Source organism: Seriola dumerili, unplaced genomic scaffold (genome assembly GCF_002260705.1).
Source record: "Seriola dumerili isolate Sdu_G_001 unplaced genomic scaffold, Sdu_1.0 BDQW01000097.1, whole genome shotgun sequence".
In the NCBI taxonomy this organism is placed as follows: Eukaryota; Metazoa; Chordata; class Actinopteri; order Carangiformes; family Carangidae; genus Seriola; species Seriola dumerili.
Window position 1 is genome coordinate 859,976 of NW_019174352.1, and position 15,609 is coordinate 875,584.

Sequence of the window (15,609 nt, forward strand, 5' to 3'; positions counted from 1 at the left end):
GGTGAAATTATTCTATGAGCAAAAATGGAGGGGATGTTTGTAACTGTTCAATTAACAAACTTCAGGCTATCATGTTTAGAAATTTGTACTTGTTTGACTGGGATTCATTATGAAATAAGGTGGCACAGAGATGCTGCTAACCCTAACCTAAACTCTTACCCTAAACGGTTACCCTAACCAAAAATCTGAATCCTCACAAACTGACGAGCTTTATCACATTAACAAGTGAAGCACAATCATTGGAAGTGACTTATGTCAGAAAACATTAAAAGTAAAGTCACTCCTAAACCAAAACAAATTAATAACTGTGAAAGTATAAGGTCACATAAAGTTGACATATATTCCACCACTGGTTCTCATGGATAAAGATAATCAATATGTAAAGTCTAAGCAACAGGTGATCAGGTAACCCCTTATTAAGACAGTGGATGGTAGCCATTGGATAATAACAGCCATAAATCAAACCAACCTTGTGTTGTAATGTTGGTCTGGGAATGTTTTGTCTTCTTGGTAAAAGCCTCGCAGGTGGTGGTTTTTCAGGTCGCGCGTTCATCTCCTTTGAAACTTGAAAGCTGTTGTGAAAGATGTAAATGCTTTCGTCGTCTGATGGAACAGAGACGCCTCTGAATGTCTCTCACAGAGTTTCATCCGTGTTAGGTTGTAGTGAAGACGCGAGGTGCTGCAGAAGTTCTGATGACAGCATAATGGAAGGCGTCATAGACGGAGGTTCTATGGGCTGGGTTCCAGTCAGAGGCTGGTCTGGGGTCAGCAGGTGGCCCAGTAACCTGCAGATGAGCCTGAGGATATTATTGATTTCAACAATACAGTCAGACACATACAAACTTTATTTGATTTATTTGATTACAGAAGTTTTCTCAATAGCTGGAATCAGAAACACCATTCTTTCACAGCAGAAGACCAAAACAAGTCCATTGTCTTAGGTTTTTACACAAGATGCAGAAACAGTCACTATGATACAGAATACTCCCATCATGCCCCATGATCATGGTCATTTGATTAAACAGTAATCCTATACTGGAATATTAAAATACATAGCTCCAGGTTTGCTGATTGGTAATGTGATAAAATGCTAATTATTCTAGGAATATTCGCTAGGGGCTAACAATATCAGCTGGACTAATGATGGTCGTAAAGGTAGATTTTGATACAGGGAAACAGTACAACACAGGGCCTTGAGAGACACCTTTCGAGACATTTTGACATGTCACAGTAAAAGCACAGGTGTAAATAACAAAATTAAGAAAGGCTGAATTCCATTTAGCTGCTTCAGCTTCAGGGTCTTTGGTACTGTGCTTGTCCTACTTATAAAGTTTAATTAGGTAACAAAGCAGCAGGACCCACCTTAAGGTCCTTTTTATATTCCCGTATCCCAAAACAAAATTACAACTAATCATATTAGTAGAGACCAACTGCCGCAGTGAAGCCGGGGCTTCTGTGCCCCCAGGGAGCTGCACACTTTGCCCAGCCTTCAATAGGACCTCAACCACATGTCAACATGAGACAGACATACACTCTGTAGTTTTATTGACATCCAAAGAAATAAATTCAGTATGATATAAATAAATAACTAGTAAATAATAACGTAATTTAACTTAACTCAGACCTCGCTGTCACTTAACAAAAATGTCCTCTTTTGGATAAAGTGGACGCTGCAACTCCTTCAGGATGTCATACCAGTTCTCCACCACCTGGGGGCAAAGCAACACAAAACATCTCAGGCACAGAGCTGGGAAGTTGAAAGTAATCATAACAAGCAGTGTTAAAACTTAAGAGACGTGCATGTGCATATATACATTTAGGCCAATACGTGTGTGTGTGTGTGTGTGTGTGTAACCTGGATGTTCCTCATTATCTGAGTGGACCCATTTTGAACATTCAGAGGTACAGCAGTAAGCTACATTTGTACCAGAATTTTGCATTTCTAAGTGCAACATAGAAAATATATTGTATTTAGTATTAGTGAGCCATTTATAAAGGCTCATGTTAAAGGGTTTGTTAACTCAAATTACAAAACCCATATTTCCTCACTTAGCGTGTGTTGTCTAGCCAGACAGTTATTTCTGGTTTCATTTATTTGAGACCGTCTTTCCAAAAGTGCAATGGCCACGTTTGTTATGAATGTTTGACATGAGGGCCGTTTTCTGCCATCTTTAAAACCCTCTGACTTCAGAAGACAGCTGTCGCAAAGCAATAACATGGCAAGAAGTGTGTGTGTGTGTGTGTGTGTGTTGGGGGGTGGGGGTTGAGTGTGGGTTGTGGGGACTTTAAAGTGCATGAATGACACAGAGCAGAGATATAATTTCATTTTCCATGTCAGCACACGCTTAGAAAATTGAACAAATCAAATTTTTATTTAATCAAAAATATGATTAAAATTATAGTAATGTAACAAATAATTAAAGTTAGGAGGTCAGACAAGGAAGAGCATCCTCTGAAATGTTATAGCACTTACTGTGACCCTGCAGGTGCACGATGGTCTAAAGACTCGCACACCAACATCTCTAAACTTCTGCCAAGAGATGCAGATGGATAAAATGTGCAATGATAAAAGCACAGAGCTCTCTATGGTTGATATCATGAGGAGGTTTTTGGAAATGTTAGGTGCGCTGTGGAGGTTTTTCAAATTCTGCATCAGCCGTGTCATTCAGCCAGAGAGACACTCAGCAGTACCAGACATGGGGCAAATTAAATTTCAAAATAAAAGCAGGCCTTAAAAACTAAACTTACATGGGCCTAATGTACTGGTTATATTATAGTTATTGCTGTTGTTTAAGGTAAAAAAAAAAATAAAAATATAAATAAAAAAATTTGGGAAAACTTTACACAAGGTCTTCAAAATCATACATTAATGACTAAATGGTAGGCTAATTAGTAAATACTTTATAGGTAACAATGCACCAAAAAAGTCACTATGTACTATGTACACTAAAACCATTGGTCCAGGGATGAAGTATAATTCTGAAAAATTCCAGCTGAGGGGGTATTGCCTTATTTCATTGTCCCACCTGTACCAAGGACAGACCCTTTGCTGAAGGAAGAGTCTGGGCAGCACCTGGGACACACAGACAAACACTGACTGTTTCAGATGATTTTCAGCTTTTATTAAAAGATAAATCACAGTACAGATTACAACACACCAACACCGCTTTATGACAAACTCTTACCACTGAGTTCTCAATTCGATTCAATTCAAAGAGCTGGATGTTGGTCTGAGCCATCAACCTTGGGCTGGCCTCTCTAATGGCCACATAGTCCTTGAGGATGAGGGACCACCGAGTCCTCATGGTCGCTCTGGACCACGTGTCCACTGGATGAAGACGGCAGAGCTGGCTGCAAATGGCCTCCACCAGGCGGCTGGCACTGGGCCAGTTTGCAGGGCCCGAGTTCAGGCCAAGAAAACAGCTGAAAGATAATCATAGAGAGCACTGTGTTAATATAGATCTGACAGTCAATAGAGGAAACTGATATTTGAGGTGAATCTCACCTCTGGAGACTCTCCTTCCCAGGACAGGAGGTGTTCTTCCCCTTCGCTGCCTGGAAACCGTCACCTGGGCTGCCTCTCCTGGTATCTGGGAGGGTAGAGAAAGGTTTCAAATGAGTGAGTGAATTTAATACACACACAGCTGTGGTGTAAAAGCAGCTGTAAGAACATAATGAACTCCGTTAAACTTTACTTGCATTCTTCAGGCAAGTAAACACCTCATCCTAGAGAAACTGCCTGGTGAGAAGCACCTGTTAGGAAAGAATACTAAGAGATGTCTGTTTGGCAGATCAATCAGTTAGAGATTCAGTGCATTTAGAAAGTATTTAGTCCCTTTTTGTCTTATAATGAAACCGTTTAATTCAGTCATCAATGTGCAATGCCGGCTAAGTAGCTGCTACTGCTAATGCTAGCTGCCGGGCAGAGGTGGCTATCTTTTTATACAGCACCCTCTACTTATGGGTGGTGTCCACAAGAGTTGTACATGTTGACAAATGCATTCATAAACACATCCGCCTACAAAATCTCAAATTTGTGCCGAGTAACGCTCTTCCCAAACAATCAATGTTTCAGTTCTGTTCACTTCATTGTTTTTACCCAAGCTTTTACCAGTCAGCCATCTTTCCAATCAAACAGGATCGCTAATAGAGTAAACTCTAAAACTCCTACTCTGTCGGACTTACCTCTGGTACCGGGTAGTTGATTTCTTCTCCAAACAGACTGTAAGAGGACGAAGGTTCCTGGAGACCGACGTGATGAAGAGGAGGAGATCCGAGTATTTTTTACTTACTGACCGCAGACTGTACACAGAGCCAAGGCTGGTTCACTGACGCCATCATGATTTTTGTCCTCCGCATTTAAATCCAAAATGGCGCCAACACTCAATCACCGCAAGAGTCCGGTGTATAAACAGTGCAGAGCTCCACCGTCTGTTACAGGTGTTTGTTCCCCACCATGGATGTTTAATTTCAATTTAATGTCTTATAATAGGCCTACATCCATTTCCCCCACATCGATGGTTTCACAGTTTACTTTTCTAATGCTGTTATTCGTATGACTCGGCCGAGAAATCCGGTGTTGTGACGAGTTTTCCCGCTTTGTCTCATGGACACAGGAAAGGAAAGAGTGAACCAGCAAACATGAAGTCCACCTACAAGTGACACAAACTCCATAAAGGAAGGTTCAAAGTTCATGAGCTGCAGCTAAAAGCCATGAACTGCAGCGGGAATTGAAGGTAAAGTCCAACAGCAGCTGTGCATGAAGTTCAAGATACTAATAAATAATAATCACAACATTCATAAACATACAGTTCATTCATTTGAAATAACTAAATAAAAGACTTAAATGTGGCATGTTATTCCCGTGCCCAAGGACAGTTAGGTCTATATTATGTGTCTTAAAGCTAGAAATCAGAGAATCCCCGAATCCTCCATGGACAACACAAAGGGCACTGACTCTGTTCTGTGTCAGTGTATTCCATTCAAATATTGATTAAATGACATAGTGACAAATGAAAATGTTGAATGCGCTTTTTAATTGAACCCCCCACATTAAGAGCTAATGAGTGCAAATGATGAACTAATACAGTAGAAAAACATACTCTGGAAGTTTAGACTTGCCAATGTCAGATTATAAAAAAAAAGACAAAGGCTAGTTTTCATCAGTCAGGCTACTGAAGTTATGTAGCTAAAATGAATTTCCTCACTAACCCCATAATCTGCAGTGGCTGTGTAGTGTTCCTCCTGACAGAGCTTATCCACATTTTAAATTGGATCAAACACTAATTTTGGCGTAAGAAATTACACAAACATTTATTAGCCTCACGGCATCAGAGCCCCATTCATTGTCATAGAGCAAACTGGGATGACATCACATATTTTAAGGTTCTCCCTTTGGTTTCTAACTTTAGAGGAGAGTGCTGCATGTTCACAAATATTCACCAATCTGTTCTGGGGCACAGGAATAAGAAATTTGAATTCTTAAAATGGGTTGGGTTCTCCTTTAAATACACAATCCATGATTATGATTTAGTGTTCCATTCTCAAAGCATGTGGTGCAGAAAAATTATAAATATTAAAATCATTATAGAAGCCTATTTATGGTCTTATTCAAATGATCATGTAAACTTGAAAATTACATTTTCTACACGTGTTTCTATGATTACACTCGACTTGATGAGATGAGCAAAGCAGGAGAAGCAGTCAGATTGTTCCATTTCAAAGTATTTAATCTTTTGCTTTCAATCAGTCAGGTGTGAGTAGTTACAGCTGAAAGGTTATATTTCTACAAATAAAAGAAAGTGCACATACAGGTCAAATAATATTATATTATAAACAACAAAAATTAACAATTCTAAATCAAAAATCAGTACATCAATACATTCTCACTTTGAATATATAATCACATAAGAGCAAACCAAGGAGATTAGATTTACTACTTAACAACGTGACTTGAGAAAATATAATGAAATAAACTCACTTAAGGCACTCAGGAACAAAGGTGAAATGATTGAGGGAAGCAGCTCAGCTGAAGGGCAAACACAATGAGCTCAGGACACAGAACAAACAATATCCAGGGCACCTGTGTGAGCTGCCCAGTTAGCACACCTGTTCTCCTTCTGCTCTTCAGCCCAGCAGTCATGTGACCCCACTTCCAACAGTAGGCTATGTATTATTATTTAAGTGAAAAAATAATGCCCAAAGTAATAGATTAAGTAACCGTAAGCAAATTAATAAGTTGATGAATACCTACATGAATCGTAAGACCCTATAATAATTCCAGTGGTCATTGGAAATGTATTCCCAATAGTTGTGGGTAGCTAGCAAAAAAAAAAAACTATAAAAGTTATGAATTATGTTCATTTTTTTTGACAGTTTGTTAATTTATTTAGCTTAGCTTTCCTTAAATTAACTGCTGCAGCCAGCAAGTTTGTTCAAAACGCGCAACCTTTACTTTGAAGACGAGCTGTCTCTGTTTCCGGCTCTCAACTTCCTTCTTCAATTTTCATTGTACAAGTTGGATAATGGAACAAACTGACGCGTGCTGAATTGAATTGTACGTCTTAATTCGGTGGTACAATAACACATTCAAAGAGTTAACAGTGTTTAGGCAGCATCGGCTAATGAAGAACGAGCTCACAAACTTCATCATACATTTGCAATTAGCACAAGTAGGACAATGAAATTAGGCAATACCCCCTCAGCTGGAATTTTCCATTATACAACGTGAGGAACTGCACGGACCACCATTGTAAGCTTCAACAATAACCACCATGACAAATTAAACAACCTTATTATATCGTATAACAACTAGTTGTATGAGAAATTGAGTTATTATTAACAAGAAACGGAGGAGAGAAAGTCGATTAGGTGTTTAGCCAGTTAGCTAGCTTAGTTTAAACTCCATTGTTGGAGCAAGATAATAAGCTATGGTGTGATATCTACCCTTATCTTTTAAATCAACCAAAACCCTCCAGTGTTAATTCACCTGTAAAGTCATGTCCCTGTTCTAATGTTCTTTCTGAAAAGCTAAATAATTATGTATTTGTTAGCAATGAATAACTCTAGATACTGTAGCCTACAGTATACCTAAAGCTAACTCAATGTTAGCTAAAAATGTTTCAACCTTTCAAATAGAAACATAGAAGATAGAATTCACTTTAATTATTAACGAATATTTGGTAAAATAGAGTATAAGACATATGTCATAGACTGCGACTCCAATTTAAAATACTTTTATTTTTTCAATCTTCATTACCACGTAGCTTGCCGTTAATGAGAGTTTTATTCTTGAAACATAGTAACCGGAAGTTGAAGCGTCGTCGGTTGGTCTGACTTGACGCTAATCTACAACATTAGGGTCGACAGACACACGGCGGCTATCATGTGAGGATCAGGTCACTGAAGGAGAACCGCAGCGCTGAAATTAAATGTGTTAACTGACCCTGTGAGGATAGTTTGTGACTTCCACTGCGGAAATATTGCGGATAAAACGGCGGAGGACTCCAGCGGGACCGTTGTCATTTCATCGGCCGTTTATTTTAATGGACCTTTCCTCTGTGAGCGTGAGTATACGACTGGGCGCTTATCGGGAATGTTATTTTGAAATGCTTCATATATGACATTCAGCTCACACTGCCACGGAAATGATTTTTTGTTCGTCTGTATGTCTGTATGTTTGTTTGAACGTAACTGTTACCGGACTGTACTGCTGTTGAATTTATCCTTGGCCCGTAACTTCTTAGATTGTAGAGGTGCAACAGGTGATGCGGGCTGCCCTCCCTGAAAAAATGTCCAGTCGTCAAGTGGTTTACATAAAACACTTTAGTCTATAATGACGATAAGGCAAACAACAAATATGAACCCATATTGTTAACACTATTGACAAGCATTAACCGGCTGCCATCGGTTAAATCAATAGTTACAACATGTACTATGAAATTGAGCCATAAATACTTAACTTTCAGATAATATTCCTACTGTAATCCACAGATAAAAAAGGATAGATAAATTAGATTTTACGTTTACTATATATAACTCTGTGTAAAAGGAGAGATGTTGCTAATGATTTTATCCCACAATGGACACTATTTTCCTAAGTAGCCTATACTATCCCCATCAAACATGTTGCAAATGCATTAAAAAAATGTGGCATCAAAGAGGAGGCAAGCCTCACAGTTTAGCACGCAGCAGGCAAATTTGCCCACTGACCTCAGCATCACACAAAATGTATTTCCCTCAGGAGTTTCTGTGTGGTGCATTTGAACTTGTAGTTTCATGTGAAGTGATATAAGTGTGTGTCTCATCTCATCTTCTAGTGGATTCCTTGTGTGTAGCAGGTGGCGTCATGTCCTCTTAGACCTGAAATCCAGTCAGGCGGAGAAGGCTTGTCTCATGTTGGTACCCCCAGTTGTTGTGGATTAATGTTTCAGTAGTAGTTTAAACTTCTACTCAATTTGCACTTGTGTAATTTAATGGATTAGTCTTCATTAGGACTGGCCTTGGATCCAAACTTAATGAGTGTCCCTTCCTTTTTTACATCTTCCTGCCAGCAGTGCGGAGACAGAATTATTATGCTGTTTGTTGATGCTGGTCAGAGAACTACGGATCCACTGTTAACCTCAGTGAATGTGTTTTTTATGGCTCAGTTCATATACATGGATTATGGATTTGAGGTAAATAGGCATTAAGAAGAGCAATTGTTGCAAGTAGCTTACAGTTGCTGAATGTGAGAAGCAGCTTGGTCAGCATAAAGGACTAAATGGTCAGAGGTCCATGACAAATCCTTGCTAAATGATGGTTTTAAACAGTGCTAATTGCAGAAAGGGGCTTGTTACCTGGTTTCTGCTGGTTCTACACCATTACTACTGACTAAACCGTATGCACGTTTAAACTCTCCCCAGCACTTAGCGCCGCACAATTTAAGTATAGAGAGTTTTTTGCATAGAATTTATCCAGAAACTGCAAAACATCAGAAAACTGATAATGGGAGATGCAATTAAATGGTATGACTAATTTCCCGTGGTTTTGTCAGATCAGTATCATCAATGGGATCCTTAGCCCCTTTTGTAACCTCAGCACTTGTTAGGTTACAAAAGGAGCTCCAGGACTCCATGAATAGGTTTCTGATTTTTAATAAACTTTGCAAAATTGCTAAAAACTTTTTTTCATTTTGTCATTATGGATTATTGGATGTAGATTGATCCATCCAGAATTAAATATAAATAATTAAATATTAAAAACACAATAAAATGATCAAAAAAGTTAAGGGGTCTGAGTATCTTCTGAAGCCGCTGAATAGCCCAGCCAGATTACAGTAATTACTCTCTGTGTGTTCCTCAACTATGTCCTCAAGTTGATGTTTGAGTGACGCCACTGTTTGTCTCTCATCATCTTGCTTTTCATTTTCGTGGCCTTGATAGACTTCCTACTGTATGCAGCCAACCCTGGAGATGTTAATCTCGAGCATTTCATGTTGGCGTTTCTTTCTTATCTATCTACCATGATTCCCGTGGGGCCAAAAAAAACAAGCAGTTGCACAAGCTGTCACTTCCTGGAATGAGTGGTTGACTTATAAGGGGGTGTCACTGCATCAGCGCAGAGGGAGAGGCAGCAGGACAAAAATACACCAGGGGGCCGAGTGTCACTGTCTGACTAGATGGGCTGCTGTCAGATGAGAAAGGCCACGTCGAGCTCCGGTATGTCATAGGATTTCCCAAAGGTTGGGTTGAGAAACAAAATTTTCATTGTAGCTTGATTTGAACTCTTTGAGCAGAACTCCAGACGTGTCTGGCGAACACCAGCCATTTCTCATCATCTGGCTAATACCATCTCTATGGTGAAGCATGGTGCTGGCTGCATCATGCTATGGAGGTGCTTCTCAGCAGCAGGGGCAGAGAGATTTATGGATGGATGAATGCAGCCAAATACAAAGAGGTCCTTGCTCCAAAGTACACATGACCTGAGACTGGGGTGACACTTCACCTTTTCAGCAGGACAATGACCTGAAGCACACAGGCAGCCAAGACAATGCTGGAGTATCCTCAGGACAAGTCTCTGACTGTCCTTAAATGGCCTATAGCTAAAGCCCAGACTTTAAACCCAATAGAAAATCTGTGGAGAGACCTGAAGATTCACAGACACTTTCCATCCAATCTGACAGCTTGTTTTGAAGTGTTTTCTAGTGGACAAACATTAATTAAAGCAGCTTTAAAGACACGTTCAGACCGTAAGTTGCTAGAACGTGATGGTGAGGGTTGATTTTGGGTTTTACAACAGCTCTGTTACAGCCTTGGAATTTAGTGATTTAGTGTTTGCGTCTTTGAGAAAGAGCCCTCACATGTCCGATCCGTAATTGTTCTCTCACTTTAATCCCTCTTACGCAAAGTTTTTGAATTAGAACAGAAGCATCAGCCCTTCAAAACAGTAGCCTTTTGCTTTCATTGCTGCTTTTCTAAGTTGGAAGTGCGGACATTTAAAGCAACTTCTTTAACACTGAAGTATAACTGTTATTGTTGCCATGAGCAACATGTATTGATATCTATGCCTCTTGCATTAGCTGTCTACAGTTGGCCAGCAGAGTGTTTTAGAGTGGATTTCTCTTCATGGTCAAATCCTCAAGGGTTTTTGGGTGTGCACATTTGAGTTGCAGTCTGAAATGATTCAGAGCCTTGTGGCCAGTTTGGCAAGCTAACACACTGCACACCAGCAGTCCAAGGGTCTAATGCTTATTAGCCTGCAAAATCCTGTACCTCTCAAGTGTATGGGGACACATGGGGCCAAATCCCACTCTATAAATTGGGGTCTTAGATTTAATCTAAACCAACATAGAGTCTTTACAGTCTATGGCACTGTAACACTTTAGCACAACCATCCATGAGGGCGGGGTTATTAAGATGTATATCCAGTAAAGATTTGTGTTTAGTTGTTCATTGCAGCGTCACTAAAATCAAGGATTTGCTGTTGTATCTGCAGATGCTGATATTTGGCTCAAGCAAACAAGTGGCTGTCTGCTTTAAACTTACTGTAACTGTGTCATCCAATTGCTGTTTAATGTGGACATACTGTCTGGGAGATAATGTCACAACTGCCAGCAGTTCGTAGGCCTAACACAGGCCCCAGAACCTCCACAGTGTCTGGTGTTAATACTGTGGGGATTAAGGGTTTGATTTCAGAGCACACATTAAAGCCTGTCTCAGTACAACCAAACATATGGCGTTCAAGCCAGACTACTACAGTCTGGGTTGTAACAGGTGCCAAGTGACGCCTGATTCATTTCCTTACTCAGAAGCTAATAGTTAGTCCTGTGAATCCAAATTCTTGATTCCTCTTTTTAGCCTTATTTAAGCCAGAAGGTCCTGGGTTAGACTTTATATTGGTTTTCAGTTTCCAGTGAGTGTCAATCCAAAAATACAATATAGTGCAGTTAAAAAAAAAACAAAAACATATTGTTGATTATAGACAGTTAGAATAGAATTAGATATTTAGGCAATACTTTAAAAACAGTCATTGGAAAATCTAAGTTGGTTTCACATCACAGGTCTTACTTCTCATTAATCTTTATTTCTACAAATCAATCTTTGACTGTTTGATGTTTGATTTAACTGTAGGATTCCTGAGGGATAAAGTTGTCTCCACAGTTTTTAAAGGACTGCATATTGCTTCCTCTTGTGTTATGGTGAAAGGCATGGGAGTGTATTTGTGTTTCTTGTTCACACAAAAACAGGTCTTTCTTTGTGAGTTTTTGCTACTGCCTCTGGCCATGGTAAATAAAAAGTGTCCAGGATATCATATGCTTAGTCTGTAAAGGCCCTGAGGTGTGTTTCATTGTACTAAATACTTTTTTTGTTCTTTAAAATTTAATCGTGGGAAATGCTTATTCACTTTCTTTCCAAGAGTTGATAAGATACAAGACCAGTACCTTGCTCATTGTCTCTACAATAAATACAGTGAATGAAGGCCAAATGTAAAGCTGTAGCTGTATTGGCATCCATTGTTGATGACATGATGACCCCGATTAATGCCAAAGGCCTAAACATGTCTGTTGCTGTCGGTGTTGCTGAAGGTTTGACCTCCTTGGCAGCCATTGTTGGCACTTCTCTATGTATAGGTACAGTTTGTGGGTGTGGGAGAAGAGTTCCTGTGCTGGAATATAACCAGGGATCTGATTACAAGTTGGACCACATATTGTATAATGATGGCCCAAATTTTCAATAGGTTCTGATTTGGTCTGAGGTCTGAAGTATCCAGTCTTCATTGATGTCAACAATGCAAAACAATTAGGCTTCGTTACTTAACCTTTCCTTTTACAGTCATATTAGTTCTATTGGTGTTTACCAGACACTTTGACACTCCCCCATGCTTTGATACAACCTTTGTACCAAAGGTGAGACTCAACATATGTCCTTATTAGTACAACCTACTCCTAGAAACACAGTCAGAATGATAGGGTGAAGCCTTTAAAAGAAATCTTTAACTCGAACTCTGATATTTGACTGGCTGATGAAGAGAGACATTGTTATCTCGTTCCTTGTGTATCTGTTAAGTTAGAAGGCAAACTGCTGTGAAAACCTCCGTCAGACGTCTTGGAGACAGGATCATTCTTCACTTAATGGTATGTGCAAACAGTAGTGCCTTTACATTACGTGTGTTGGTACCCATGCATCAGTAGTTTTTTATGGTTTTAATCCAACCTGGAGAACATGTTTTTAGGGAGAGAATGTAGTGTATGTAAGTGTGAGTTATGTTGTATGTGTTGAGTTTTATCGTATATTTTTCTTGAACAGATTTATGGTAATGTTTTCTACTGCACATATCAAAAATTATGCTAAAGGGAAAAAAAAAAACAAAGCTGTCGTTTTGTGTGTGATCATTTTGAGATACGAGATCAAGACCCAACAGCAAACTTAATCAGTCTTGGGTTCAATCTTTGACTGTTTGATATTTGATTGAAGGATTGAAGTTGTCTCCACCAAGTCTATACTTTTTAAAGGGCTGCATATCGCTTCCTCCTGTGTTACGGTGACTGTCATGGGAGTGTGTTTCTTGTTTACGTAAAAAAAGGTCTGTCTCTGTGAGTTTTTGCTACTACTTCTGGCCATGGTAAATAAGACGTGTCCATAATATCATATGCTTAGTCTGCAAAGGCCTTGAGACGTGTTGCATTGTACTAAAATTATTCACTTTCTTGCCAAAAGTTGATAAGACATGGGACCGATACCCTGCTCATTGTCTGTACGGTAAATATGAAGCTAGAGCCAGAAACCTCTTAGTTTAGATTAGCATAAAGACTTGAAGCGGTGAAACAGCTAACCCGACTCTCTCAAAAATCTGCCAACACCTCTAAATTTTACTAATTAGCTCTCTGTGTTAACATGTTTGTCAAGAAATAGTAACTGTAACTGCAATAGAACCACATGTTGTTTACTTTTTTGTTAATGTACGGATTAAATAAACAAGATACAATATGCTAACCTAAGCTAGCTCAGCATTTCCTGGCTACAGCTTTGTTCTATAATGCACAGACATGAGAGTGGTGTCAATCTTCACATTTAACTCTTGGCGGAAAAGCAAATTAGCATTTATTCAAAAATGTTACAGCCCTCTTTTTGCATTTTTGTCTACCAGCAGTTAGTGTGATGTTAGCATTGTCAGTACTGGACTGAAATTGAAATTGAGTGTTGTCAGTACCAGATTTTTGTGTGAATCCAGAGTGATTTCCATGCATTTGAATTATGGGTTCAACTACTTTATGGTATTTACATGTGATGAACCAAACAGGATATGCAAATCTTTCTTCCCTTTTCCGTGCTCCTTCCTCTAATATACTGCCAACTAGAGCCCATACAGAGATTTTAGTGTACTGTACCCATAATCTTAACTCTTACACAGTTTGCCGCCTTGCTTTTTATTAAACGCAATGCCTCACAAAGCAAGGCTACATCTGTAGTGCAGAGTTTTTACTACTTTTACCTGTTGGCAGCATTGCTTGTAAAAAAAATTCCCATTGAGCTTTGTTGGAACACACATTACAGAATTTAATTTCAAACTATTTTTAATTAGATTTTTTTTTTTTAACAGAATATGATCATTTCAGGTGGATTTTCAGGTTTGGTTTGTCTCTGCAGTACCACAGTCAGACTAGGTGAGGTCAGACTTGGAAAAACAGTAGCACTGAGATGCTGAACTCATATCAGATTCTTCATAGCGCTCTGTCAATCCTACTGAGACAAGAAGAGTCTTAACTCTGCTCCTAACTGGAGTTCAGGTGGAAATAGGATATGATTGTACTTTACCCCCAGGGAAGTTTTGTCATAAAACTCAGCTGTTTCCTTTTGGCCTCATTTAATATTGCCTTCGTGTTCAGTATTGTTTTCATTGTGGATATCTGAGCATGCAGTGCTTTGATTCTTCAGCTGTGCAAAGAAAACCTGTTTTTTGGTAGCCCATAGCCATTTTATGAGTCATGTTGCCTGATTCTAGTTGCCTGAACCAGTTTGCCTGGAAAAGTCATGCAATTTGAGAAATGTTCTGGAAAAGACAGGTAATATTAGAAGGATTTACAAATGGGTCACTTTGCACATATTTCACATATATAATGAAATGTAGAACTTGTTTGAAAGCATTTGAAATCCAGCAAGGACAAAATTTGTAAGTCATAGATGCAACATTTTTGACTTGTAGGTCAGGGCAATTGTTACTGTACATACATTTATATGAAATACTTCTACATTTACCCATTACCAAGTGGACTCGTGTGTTAAGACGGCAAACACTGACATCTCATGTGTGTCGGTTTGGGTTTGAGTCTGTGACCAAAGTCATAAAGCGCAGCTGTCCTCCTATGGCCTCATAAGACCTCTTACACGTCCGGTCTAGTGAGAACTCGACTCAAACATGGCAGCAATGTCTCAGATGTTGCCTTGTACAGTTACAGCCCGGACAGATGACATACTGTATGTAGACCACAGTGAAACCTGAGAGCTGTTTATGTTCAACAGTCAGGATTTTTGTTAAATTTACTGTTCTCCCTCCGGTCTTTTCTGCACTTATTGTAAATAATGGACGTAATCGGAGTAAAACGATTTTTTTTTTTTAGGTCTTACATTGTTTGTTTTTCACTGTCAATTTATTTTAAAGACACAATGACAAAAAATTTTGACCTTTCTTTAGCATACAACTTGCCTCTGGGTTCACGCTAATCCACTGATTGACAGTTGGTGTCAGTAACAGGAAATGCAGCAACACACCAACAAATACAGTGAAGTAGGAGACTTGTGCCAAACATGGATGTAAACAGGATTTGAAACATTTTTAAAGAGGCTTTGCAAATGTTCACAATGCTTTTTGATGAGAAACACTGAATATAAACTGAACTTTTGGTCATGTACAAGAAAACTCCACATTTCATAATGCTCTTAACATAATGCTGTTGCCCTGATGCACTGTAACTGTACTTAACTTAAAAACCATCTTGCAACCACACACATTGTGCATGTGCATTTTTGTCTCTATTCTCTACTCTAACATTAATTACCCACTCCACTGAGCTGTGGTCTCCCCATCAGGGAATAGCAGATATGCAGCTGATGAGTGGTTCGCTCCCTCTTA

At 39.2% G+C, this 15,609-nt stretch overlaps 1 protein-coding gene across 4 annotated transcripts in view; it reads left to right on the plus strand.

Annotated features, from left to right (window-relative positions):
- Positions 1 to 7,414: 7,414 nt before the first annotated feature.
- The window catches only part of LOC111222517 (protein-methionine sulfoxide oxidase mical2b-like), a 71,625-nt gene continuing 63,430 nt past the window's right edge, over positions 7,415 to 15,609 (plus strand). For all 4 annotated transcript variants that reach the window (XM_022746274.1, XM_022746275.1, XM_022746278.1 and 1 more), the window contains exon 1: positions 7,415 to 7,565. The gene's annotated coding sequence lies outside the window, so the exon portion shown is untranslated. The remainder of the gene's footprint in view (positions 7,566 to 15,609) is intronic.